Below are 13,142 nucleotides of genomic sequence, written 5' to 3'. Positions count from 1 at the left end.
CTGTATTTATAGCTTCTGGATTCAGTGACTGGGTGTGACAACTTGTAACATTCTGTAGGTAGAATAATAATATAATACACAACCCATGAGAAAGCTAGGAGAATGGGTTATTTGCAAAGCACATGATAAAATAAATACTTAGAATAAAAATCACAAAATTATAGGAAAAATAACTTATGATCAAATTAATTATCATATTGACATTGAAATATTAAAACCTGCAATGCATGGAGACTAGTTTCAACTTCAACAATGACTACATTACTAACTGGGTCATGGTTATCTGGGCTCATAATACTAGCATGCTGAACACATCAAATGTTAGATCAATGAACTCAAAGTTCATTTGATAAAAATTCCTAATAATATCAAATAATAGGTAAGAGGTGCCTAAAAAACACATACCTCTTTATTCATAAATTTATTCATTTCTATTTGCATAGTCACTCCACCATTTGAAGTGTGGTGAATATGTTTTTCATCATCATCGATCTCAATTCATTGATTCATTGATAATCTTGGAGTAGGAAGAACAAGTGGTTGAAGAGACACTCTTGGCACATTCTTTGTTACACTTCGTAACTCTATTTTGACATGCTCATCTGACATACATTTGTTTATTCTTGCATTCATATAAATAACAATTTCTCCCTCAAATTCAAAGCTAAATGAAACTGAATTAACATTGGACATAATTCAACTATGCTTAATAAATGAAGGGATAAAAGCACTTGGCTCAACAATTCAAGAGGTTTGCAATATTTCTGAAGTAGGTGAGTCCAAAGATAGAAGTTTACTGATATTTGTATCAATGATACTGATTGGCTATTGTTACAGCCAAAGCATAGAGCCTAAAGTGACATGAGAGATAAAAAATAAGCATCCATGTCACCAATGATTCAAAGATTATTTTACAAATTTTTGAATGTCTTTTTTACAATATATCTGGAGTAGTAAATTGCATATGTTAAATAATAAATACACAAAATACCTAAGAGAATGTTGTTAGGAAAAATGCTATCCTAGTGAGAGAGTAAAATTTGTCATAATGTCTAAGTAAAAGTGATTATATAGGTTTATGAAAAATTTATCATAATAGGTCAAAGTTAAAAAACCTAATATATTTATTATTCATAGCAATGACATTGTCTTATAAAAAATGGATAATTGACTGCAAATAATACATATATCCTTCACCATTCACTAAAGATTCATTATCACAAGCCAAATATTCAAAACTATTAAGATTAATAAGAATCGAAATAACTTGCAAAGAAAGAACAAGTGGCTGCAGAAACTATGCACACTCATTACCATTCATGGCTGGGGAAAAAGATCCAAGAAATTATTTGGTACCATAGTTGAAGCACTTAGCATTAGAAGAACCACAATTTCCTTAGATTATAGTTAGATTTGTAATTTTTTGCAAGTTGATATGCATTATAAGAGGAAACAAAAAAATTAGAAAACATAAATGAGATGCAAGTTTTGTTAATTCATTAGATCATAAATTTGCAATTATATATAACTGCAATGGAACACTATATAGATTAGAAAAGGAAAACCTCTGTAAAATAAATCATATAAACAAAAGAACATAACATGAAAAAACACTTGTGCAAATAGGAAAATAAATTTTCTGGAAGATTTGATATATGCGAAAAAAAAGAAGAGAACACAGAGGTCTCAATTCTCCTATAGAGACTTATTTTGACACAAAACATTTCATTGAACATATACATAAATTAAGCAATTGAGACACATGCAACTCTTTTTTTTCTTTTGTTCCTTAACACAATACAACTTCAAAATTTACAGCAAATGAGAATTCAAGTTAATATTGCAACAATGGAAAGCAAAATATGGGCATATATATATATATATATATATATATATATATATATATATAGATAATATGGTATAATATTTTTTTTGGAATTACACTATGTTGTTGTGCAACTGAGATATTATGATCCTATTAACAAAATGATGCACTGGTTTGGAAGAAATTTTGGAAAGAACAAGTGGCTATAGAAACTATGCACATTCGTCACCATTTATGCCTTGGGAAAGAAAAAGAAAAAAATTATTGAGCACCATAGTCGAAGCATCTAGCATCAATAAAACCACAATCTCCTTAGATTATAGTTAAATTTGCAATTTTTTTTGTGAGTTGAAATGCATTTTAAGAGGAGACAAAAAAACTAGAAAACATAAATGAGATACAAGCTTTGTTAATTCATTAGGTGATAAATTTGCAATTGTATATAACTGCAATGCAACACTATATAGCTTAGAAAAGGAAAACAAGAAAGCTAATCATCAAATGAACACAACATGAAAAACAATTATGCAAATAGGAAAATAAGGAGGATTTGATATATGGGAAAAGAAAAGGAGAACACAAATATCTCAATTCTCCTGTAGTGGCTTCTTTTAACACAAAGCATTTCATTGAGCATATACATAAATCAAGAGATTGATACACATGCAACTCTTTTTTTTTCCTAACACAACACAATTCCAGAATTCACAGCAAATGAGAATCCAAGTTAATATTCCAATAGTGGAGAGCAAAAGATGGACATATATATAATATGGTATAATAAGTATTTTGGAGTTACATTATGTTACTATGGAACTGAGATATTATGATCTTATTAACAAAATGATGCCATAGTCTGGAAGAATTTTTTATGTAACTGAATTATTATACTGCATAATGTGCATATGAGTCTCTGTTTTCATTTGCAGGAGGAAAATATGTTTGATTCAAAAGTTATAGGAAAAAGAGAGCAAGAACTAGTTATCATTTTTTTTCTTGATTCATGTATTGTAGCAAATATCAACAAGGCAGTGAACAAGATGTTTTTGTATTTTGCAATTCTGGAACCTGCAATAAAATAAAAACTATACATTAGTGTTGGTGCAAGGATTTGTGAATTATGAGTTGGTGAAATGCAGGAGGTAAAAATGGAAAGAGGAAGAATATATTAATTGTCAAAATGTATAAACTTGATGCATAGAGGAAGCATTTCTTTTGCTGGTCACAACTCTTTTATCTCAGCAATAATGTTGTTAACTATTAAAGTGAAAAGACCTCGAATACAAATTTTTCTTAGATTGAAAACTGTAGATGATATGCTTTGCATGTATTGCTGGAAGCTTGTCTCAACAATAACTAGGCAATGTTCTTTTAGCTACGACATTTGCAACATACAATCAATTTTGCAGCCATCTGTTTCCAGTGTGCATTCAACATTGTGCTCATAATTAAATGCTATGCTATATTTACAGATTGTGCATTTAATTGTGTTTGGATGAACGTGTTATTTTCATTTACTACAAATTCGCTGAAAAGGAGGAGAGAAAACATTTTTGGCTTTTAGCACTCCTTCCATCTGTTTTTTTTTTGAAACTTGAATTGTTAGGTTCAAATATGTTTCACCAAAATGAAAGATTTTGTACATCAAAGTAAAACTATTGTTACTTGAACAAAGAAGGTATTAGAAAATATACCCATGTTCTTGACTTGACAAAATATAATAAATGCACTCTTGCAAATTCATCATTCAATGGATTAACAAAAGTTGTTGATCCGGAGTGGAATGGTTGGCTTCCTTTCACATCATTTCTAACAATGTTTTTGAACAAATAGCGAAGAGTCGTATTTGATGCCAATTCATGTTGTATTTTTAAAAAATGGTCTCTATGAATATCATTCAATAACAACTGCAGTGAATTAGATAAAATATTTTTTGTTAAGAAATTTGCACAAGAAATGATGAGATAATTGCTAGTTTGATAACAATGGAACACAAAGATACAAGAACGCAACTTGAAAGAAACTATTAGCTTTTGGTGAAAATGCAAGTATGGTTATTGTAGCAACAAACTTACAATTGCATTGTCATCTGCAACTTCACCATCTTTGATATTGAGTTCAAGTTGCTTGTTATTTTGCTGACAACCTATCACTATTGCTCCTATTGAGCCAACTACATATGTATCACTTGAAACAAGAAGACTGTGTATTGTTGTATCTAGAGCTAGTCTACATTTTTTGCAAACTTGTGCAATTGATTCAACTATGGTTTTTTCCTGTAACACTATACAACATTTTTCATCTCCTTGTTCATAAATTCCCTTGTTTCTTATTGCAAAATATGTAATTTGAACATTGTTTCCAATAGTAAACATGTCTTGGAAATGCTCTATAAGATTGTTGCTCATGTTCACTGTGATAGTCAGTTGATTGTGGCTATCAACCAAATCAGCATGGAGCAACCGTGCCTTTTCAGGTGAGTTGGGGATTTTAGTTTGTGTTGACCCATAAATAACAAAGACATCGCATTCAAAAATATTTTCATATGCTCCTAAGCATATTTAAATGATTGACGAGGGTATTAGTTGCATTATTTTTTGTCTGTGTATATGCAAAGTTAGAAAAATATGCTTTAAAAAACATTTCCATTGATTTAATGAAAATATGTCATTTGACTATACAAATATCCAGTGCAACACAAATCTAACCTCTTTGGATTCTCATCTTCCACTATTTCTTTTTTGAATGCTTGTTTGTTGGAGCTAGTTGTTTCCATGATGTTGTTGCAAATGACTCGACCAATTGCTACTAGAAAACGGAAATCCAAGTGGTTAAGTCTGAAACAAGTGTATAGAGAACCTTTAAAACAATGTATGCTCTACAATGATACATTATATAGTTATTTCTAGTATATATATATATATATATATATATATATATATATATATATATATATATAGTTTTGTGAAAATATAATGTAAGGAAAACAAATGGATATGTAGAGAAAATGGCCAATTGAACAAAGGGAATTAACAAAAAGTAAAATGAGCATGGCTCTGTATGGACACTAGCCAATTTGTTTTGTTTTGTTTATGTATTTTATTTTATAAATACTATTAGCCATTGTTGGTTTCTATGTAGTAAATGTGCATAAGTTACAATAGAATGTTTTATAGATTTCATTGACAATTACACATAAAGTTCATTTTTGAAATGTGTTATTAAGAATCATTATGGCTACAAAAACATGTTTTTTTTTTTTCAAAGGCAGTTGGACAAGAAACAATGAAACATGAACTAGAAACTAAAGCAAATAATGGTATTCAGTATATAGAACAAAATGTCACAAAGTGAAAGCCAAAATGAGTAAATTCCATGGTAACTATGACATAAAAAATTACAGTTATGGAAGACAAACTGAACAAATTTATGTTGATGGTTCAAAGACTTACAAGAATTTGATATTTGCATTTTTTGTTGTTTTCTTGTTTGTTGTTGTGTGAAACTCCTTTGTTTTTCAATGCTTGCAAATCAAATCATATGTCTAAGGTGGACATTTGCAAATGTGACAAGTATTGTGATAAGTGAACAATGAAATTGTAGGACATGAACATTGGAAAAATGACTCAAGCCGACAACAAAGGTATGGTAAGACAAATTGTATGCTGATCTGTCCAATAAGCATCAAAGACATGGAAAGAAACAATACTAACTAAGAGGTTTGTCCAAAAGTGGTCTAGCATTGAGCCATATTCAATTGTTTCTTTTTTTGTATGGAAATTGAAGCCATTACTTTGCATAAATAAAAGTAGTTTTCTTTGTTGATGGCTATTTTGCAACATGTCCAAATTGAAATCACCAACAAGCACAATTGGGTAGTTGTTGCATGTGTGCTCTAAAATGAACTTGATGAAATTAATTATTTCTTCAATGCTTGTATTTGGTGCAATGTATACATTTGCAAGTGTAATGGTTTTTTTTTTCAACATGGAATGTTGCAATTGTCGATTCAATTTGGCTTCCTATATAAGTGAAATGATTGTCAACTACAATATTTTTTGTGTAGTATGTGAGAATTCCATGTAAGTGGAATAGATGTATGTAGTGATATTTGTTTGAAAAAAATGGATTTGATGGAGGTGATTTTGTTTTTGTTTCTTGGAAACAAAGAATGTCAACACTAATTAGATCATAGTCAATAATGATATCCTCAAAATTCAAGGAGAAACTACGTGTGTTCAATGAACATATTGTCAAGTTATCATTTGTTTTACTTTGATATATGTTATATTCAAGCTGATAAGAGGCATTTTCTCTAAGTCTATGTAGCTCAACAACAACTTTGTCATTGAGGGAAAAGTTTCTATGTTCCAATTTGTTTAGCAAATACAAGGATTTAATATCTTTGACATGAGAAAGTGCAATATAGATGAGTCCATGTTGCCTAACTCCTTTTGGGTCAAAATCTAATTTGTCCATTGTCAACCCTTGTGATCGATGTATAGTTCATGCACATGTCAGTTGAACATGGAATTGTTCTCTTGTAAAACTAATATTGTTGTTTGATTCATTGTTTCTACAAATTCTAGTAATAGTTGTCCAGGTAGGCATTATTCCATCTTTGAACAAGTGTACCATTTTTTTCTATTGAATAGTGCCAACAGTTGGATCAAAAAATTCAATCCAAATTGCGCCATTTTCAAATGTCGTGGATGCTCTAAAAGTTCCTTCAACACCATTGACCAAGCCATCTTGAATATCATAATTTCTGCCAATTAGTTCAATAAGAATATTTTATTTGAGCACAATGGTAGATGGAAACTACATTTTGATGTTTTTATTGTGATTTGTATTTTTTGATTCAATTGTTCTATCATATGTGTTTAATATGATTTCTTTTGTGTTGATGAGTGACAACATTATTTCATTATGTTCATGTACATTCTTGTTTAAGTAGAAGAGGTATGGAAAGGTTGGATCATTTGGTGCACATATATAACAATGTTTGTTCAAGAATGCAAGATCATCATCAATATGTGAACATTTCCTAATTCTATTTAATATGGATACAAACTCTTTATTGTCTTATCACATTACTTGTTTTAGTTCATAAGTTTTCACGTTGTCTTTCCAGAAGTTGTAAGGAACAATAGTTCCTTTAAGACATGGCTGCTCAAATATCCAACAATCATGTATAGGTTGTGCTTGAAATAGATTAACATAGAATATTATGTCAAGATTTCCTAACGGGGAAGATGGAGTGTGCATGATTTCACAAAGTTGCTTGTTAATGTTATATAGAAATAGAGAGCCAATTAATGAAGCTTCATATATATACAAAAAATTAAGTTTTTCATATTCTTTGCTCAATATATCAAGCATGTTAGAAGCCAATGGAACCATGTGACATGGTGAAAGTGGAAAATGCAAAGTTGAATGGACTATGATACCATGTGAAATATATGCAACTTTTCCAGTAAATGCACGTATTAGACCCTTTTTTTTCAAGGGGTCACTTGTAAGTCCCTGTTATAAAGATGCACTAGTGCATGGTAAAGTGCTTGTGTAGTCAATGCCTTTCTTGTGTCTAACCTCCAGTGATGAACAAATAGAAGTGCTTACCTAGATTGTTGTTTTTCCATAGAACTGTTTGTTTGATTATTGATTGTCACTCTTGATTTAATTTTCTCATAATTTCATGATATGTCAATGTGTCCAAAACAAATGGATGCTTAATGAATTCATTATTTTTGTATATTTAGTTTGAGTGTTTCTAAATTGCATTTTCTACTATAGGTCATGCTGAATGTCATATTTTTCATTAGAACAAGCCTTATTGTCATCTTCCAATGGGAAGTGAAGCATAAATATTTCGTCATTTTGGGATGCAATTGTAGTAGAAGCAGTTTCAATATCACCCCATGGTGTGATTAAATGAGAAAATTGTTTTTCAGTGACATTGACAATGTGTTTATGCAAAAAGTATGCTTCAACCCATGTCTCGTTATTTTTCTTAAATTTGTATTCAAACTCTCTATATGGGATGTAGAGCATCATTTTTTTCTCTATAATGGTTTTCTAGGTCCATGTGTTTATTGTATCGAATGAATCTTATGACACATGGATGTTTTGTTGTTGTTTTTGTGATTGAATAGGAGGAAACATATTCTGCCAAGAAAACTTGCTCAAGGGAAGTGGGTCGTGCAACATATCTATCAATGGTTGTCATGCAAACAATATCTTCAGAGTTATCGGGTTCTTGTTGTAACAAGATAGGTCTTTTTAGAACATATGTTTGTTTTTCAGCTGGAGCAATGTTAATGAAAATTGTTTTTCTAGAGGATGAATACAAAGGCAATGGAAAAGCAATGTGGACTGCTTATCGACTTGACATTTGTCGCATATTTAGCAACATGTTTCCAAGTTTATAAATAGTTTCAATTTTGTTGTCTTCACAAGATATGCAATTTTCTTGAATTTGTTTGAAGGTAGTTGTCATGGAGCGATCCATTTTTGTCATATAAGAGCTGCAATATGTTGTTGTAGCATAGGCATCTAAAATAAATTGAGCATATGTGTTTGCTTGCCACAACGAAGGGATTTTTTTTCAAATTCATTTATCCACACATTGCAAGGATTTATTTTGAGCAGTACAATTGGCCGAGTAATACAAAATCATAGGAGCATGATGTATTCTTGTTTTGTAATTCCAAGATTGACTAAAAACACGTCAAATGTTATGTTATTTGAATAGGATTTGTCTGTAGAAGAATTGAAATTTTCTTTTGCATTGCTTGGATATAATTCTTTTCATTGCACAAAAGGTGTAAGATATAAGTTTCATCAATTGGTGGAATAGGAAAACCAAATCTACAAGTATAATTTTTATGTTTTTTGCAAGTTTTTGTGTGGTGATGAGTTTGAAATTGAATCATTTGATTCAACAATATTGTTGAATTAGAAGTCAAATAATGATCAATGAAAACTATGAAATCGAAATTAGGGGAATGTTGATATATTGGTGCATCCTGAATCCAAATAATTCCATGGTCATGCTCTGTTCCTATGCTTTGGAACTTTGTAATAAAAAAAATAATATTTCACTTGACCAAATAATTCATTATTTTTTTATATAAAGGAAAGTAGTGACGAGATTCTATGCCTATAATATCGAATAAAGATGATTGGTTGGCGTTTGATCAATGTGTCAATGGATTCATCATCAAAGTTTTTATTTATTTATTTATTTTATTTTATTTTATTTTTATTTATTTTAATTTAATCTATTTATTTATTTATTTGTTTGTTTATTTATTTATTTTATTTTATTTTATTTTTATTTATTTTATTTTTTTTTTAATTTTTTTTAATTTTTAATTTTTAATTTTTATTATTTTTTTTTTAATTTTTATCTATTTATTATTTATTATTTATTTATTATGTTATTTTTTCTGATTTGTTATAGAGTTAGTGCTTAGTATTTTTAGGGTTTATCAATGGATCCTAAAGATGCTCATCACTAGTGAATGTGACAAAGAAAGATAGTGGGCCAAGCTCTCATATGATTGCAAAGATATCTTCTTGTAAATATTCAAAATAGTCTGGGGATGTGCAAATGCTCCTTAAACATTGATATGCAATTGGTGATTTTAATCATTTTTGAAGTTTTCATTGATTTTTGACATCTTTAGCAAGTAGTTTTTGTGCTTTCGATTCTCCTTTGCAAATAGAAATCCAGGTTGAGTTAGAGAACTAGTTTATCAATATGCAGATTGCTTTAAAAAATATGTTTGTAATATGTGTTGAAACGTCACCACACATGTGAAAACGTTCCCATTGTGCAAGTTTTTGATAGGAGAAACAATTGGTAACATCAGTAGGGTGACTTGATCCAAAGAACAATGTTAGGAATTTCAGTGCTCTAGAGAATTTTTCTTGAAAAAAGCCTAGGAAATAAAACACCTCAAAAGGTGTAATATGTATTATTCTTATGTCAAGATCATGGATGAGGTGGGCCTCTGAATAACCATGTATAAGTGTTTCAGTTTTTGGCTCTAAAGCACTATTTGCATTTGGTGAGTCTAGTTCCTTCATTTTTGGACTATCTTTCTGATGATTTTTCTTACTTTGATCAAAATGGTTTCTCCATACATCATTGATTACTATTTGTTCACTCTCGTATAGATATGTATTTGAAAAGTCATGTAATGCAGACATCACGTTTTTGGGTCGAATATTTCGAGCTAAATGAGCATTCTTATATTCCATTTTTCTTTTTAGCATAATTTCCACTATCATGTTGTCATAAATATCTCTAGGTAGTGTTGTTTGAATTCTATCTAGACTGGAAGGAACATTTATGATTGTTCCGGTTAATCCAATTTGTGATATTTTATAACCAAGTTGTCTTATTTGTGCAAAATTCACTCTTGGTGCCACTGATATCTCTTCCAAATGTGTCAATTGTGCAATGAAGATAAATTTTTCATTTTGTTGAATATGAAGAGGTGATCCAAATGTAGGCACTTTTTCATTGAGTATTTCATTATTACAAGATTTGTATATTTCTTCATTTAGTTTGATAGCTTTGAAGTTAAATCAAGGGAGCATATAGCAAATAGTCTATAATGTGAGTTTTTCAATGGGTTGCATGTCCTTTCCAAAGGACAATCTATCACAATGCAACATGCATATGTAGGAGTTCCTTAGATTGATTGAAAATATGCCTCTACTGCTTTATTTGACTTTACATGTCACTTTTTTTCTTTTTGTATTAGAGCACCTTGTGTTCGTATTGCAGATTTAAATTGATGTAAGTGAGCATGTCACTTACTATATCCATTGGAAAAAGAGGTAGAGACTTGTTTATTATTTTGTTTCTCCATTGAAAAAGGATTATTGTCCTCATTTGATGATGTGAAATCCTTCAATACTTCAACATTTTTTTTTTTTATATTGTATTATCAATTGGAAAATGGTTTAGTTGAGTACAAGATGTAGTAAAAATAGATTCTTTGCTAACAAGATCTCTACAAGGTACACTTTAAATTGAGTTGCAGGTTTCTCTTTCTGAGATTCTTTGGAGCACTTGTGGTATGTTGTCATTGTGGTTAATATTTTCAACATTTTGAATTTGTAGAAGTGCATGGAAATGTGCATGTGATGTGGATATTGGTAAATGCATAAGGTATAAGACTTTGGAGGAAGTGTTTGATGAATAGAATCTCAAGGAAATATCTTTTGTTTATGTATTCCAGATATATATGTTAACATTAGGTAGTAATTCACATATTTATTTTATTGAAAAACCTTTTCCTTCTATATGTCCATATGCATATGGCATTTATAAGTTTATAATATAAGCTTGCAAATCATTGATACATTGCTCTTGCTAAATGTTTCTAGCATGTAGGTGTTCTTTTAATAAATTGGTAGGCTCTCTAATGTCATTAAAAATGAAATAATTGTAAAAAGTTTGTGCAATTGTTTTTCTCATATTAGACATATCAAACCATGGTGCAAGTGTACAAATAGATTCAAACAACGATTCATGGTAGTCATTGATATTTTGTCCATAGATCAAGAATCATTACTCAAATAAGATTTACTCAATTGACAATATGTCAAAGTGTCTAAGTGAGAATTGGTATGGAAAAATGCATAAGCCAATTACTTTATCTCTTGGAGCTACAATATCTATTGTGCTATGTAACAAGAGTGGTACAAAATGTCCACATGCAAGATTCTGGTTATGTAGCAAAATATTATATGGATAGCCATGAATGTCTAGATAGAACCGTAGATATGCTTGGCCATTTTTAAATAGCTAAACATTGACTGGAACTGACAACCATTTGATACATAACACATCCCCACATAAGCTAATTCTAGATGGAGAAAAAATAGAAGAAGGTGTAGACATGGTGAAGATATTGAATATATTCAAGAGTTATTATGTATGCAATGAATGCAAAGAGACATCATGTCCATGAGATAGGAAACATCATAAGATGTTTACAATTCCATGTTGTATTTCAGCCGAAGTATTGTGAAAGTGAAGAAGAACAACAAATGAGTCAAATAGACAGTCACCAGGATAATAAAATAAATGCTATAATCTATGTAAATTTAATCTAGATAACTTGTGATCAATTTCTTGCAATTTTGATCCATTCAATGCAAAACTATTTTTCATTGCCATGAAGTCTATTGAGACAATATGAAAAATTGTCCAAATGTGAAAATGATTTATAGTGTTAAGAGCATGGATCACATTGAATATTCAATTACCAAGTATCATAGTAGAACATTCTTAGATGTCCTATATATTATGTAGTCTTCGTTATCTTTGTGACTACCTTTTTTTTCTTGGTTTTTTGTTTTGCAATAGTCCGAACATGAGTACCTAGCACTATAACAAAGAAGTAGAGGAAGTGGTCATAAGGAACAATGAAGATTTAATTGTTTGGAATCAAGAAACGAGTAGAAAAGAATAACAACATAGTAAAAATAGAAAGCATTAATTCTAATCTATAATTGCAACTTTAATAACAATTGTTAAATTTACACAAAAGTAACAAGAGAAATTTAAAACATACTATAATGAACAAGTGGGTTCTTATGAGCCTGTAATTCATATGCATAAGGTCTTGAGCTATTTGAGAACATGTATATATGTTTTTATATTTTGAACATTATGTTAACTGGACAAGAGTAAAAAAGACATACAATAATCATGAAGCTATGCACATATTTTCTAGTATAGTATCCACATCCTTGAATAAGGACAATAGAGTTACAAGGAAGACTAAGATTTTTTTTTTTTTTTAAGTTTATGTGTCTAATGCTTTTTTGGTGTCTTTTACCAAGAAAATAACCCCCAATATTGTGACAATAAATCTTATAAAGAAGCTTGAGATTTTGAAAAATATGTTTTCGAGATTCCAAGGATACATTATTGAGTAGGCCTTGAACCAAAGTACTACCAGGGCCTCTACATTCTTGGAAAAGAAATAGAATGGAATTTCCAAGAAGATTAATTGGTTTTATTGTATTTTTGTAATGCTTCATTAGCATATTTCACCAAAAGAAACAGGGAACAAGACTACAAACAAGATTCTAGCAAAAACCTTGAGGTTTCAAAGTTCACCATCAAGATTTCAAGTACTTTGATTTTTGCCACATTTATCATTAGTGACAATATTTTGAACTTTATGAATATCTTGCATAACTTGTCATTGACTATTTGACTATTTGTGACCCTTTGTGCTATTTTGTGGCCTACGTACCTGAGAAACTTTTTTTTTTAATATAATAG

Source organism: Pinus tabuliformis, chromosome 2_2 (genome assembly GCF_031772625.1).
Source record: "Pinus tabuliformis cultivar Carrire ecotype Pingquan chromosome 2_2, CPIR1, whole genome shotgun sequence".
NCBI classification, from domain to species: domain Eukaryota; kingdom Viridiplantae; phylum Streptophyta; class Pinopsida; order Pinales; family Pinaceae; genus Pinus; species Pinus tabuliformis.
This window is presented reverse-complemented; position numbering follows the sequence as displayed.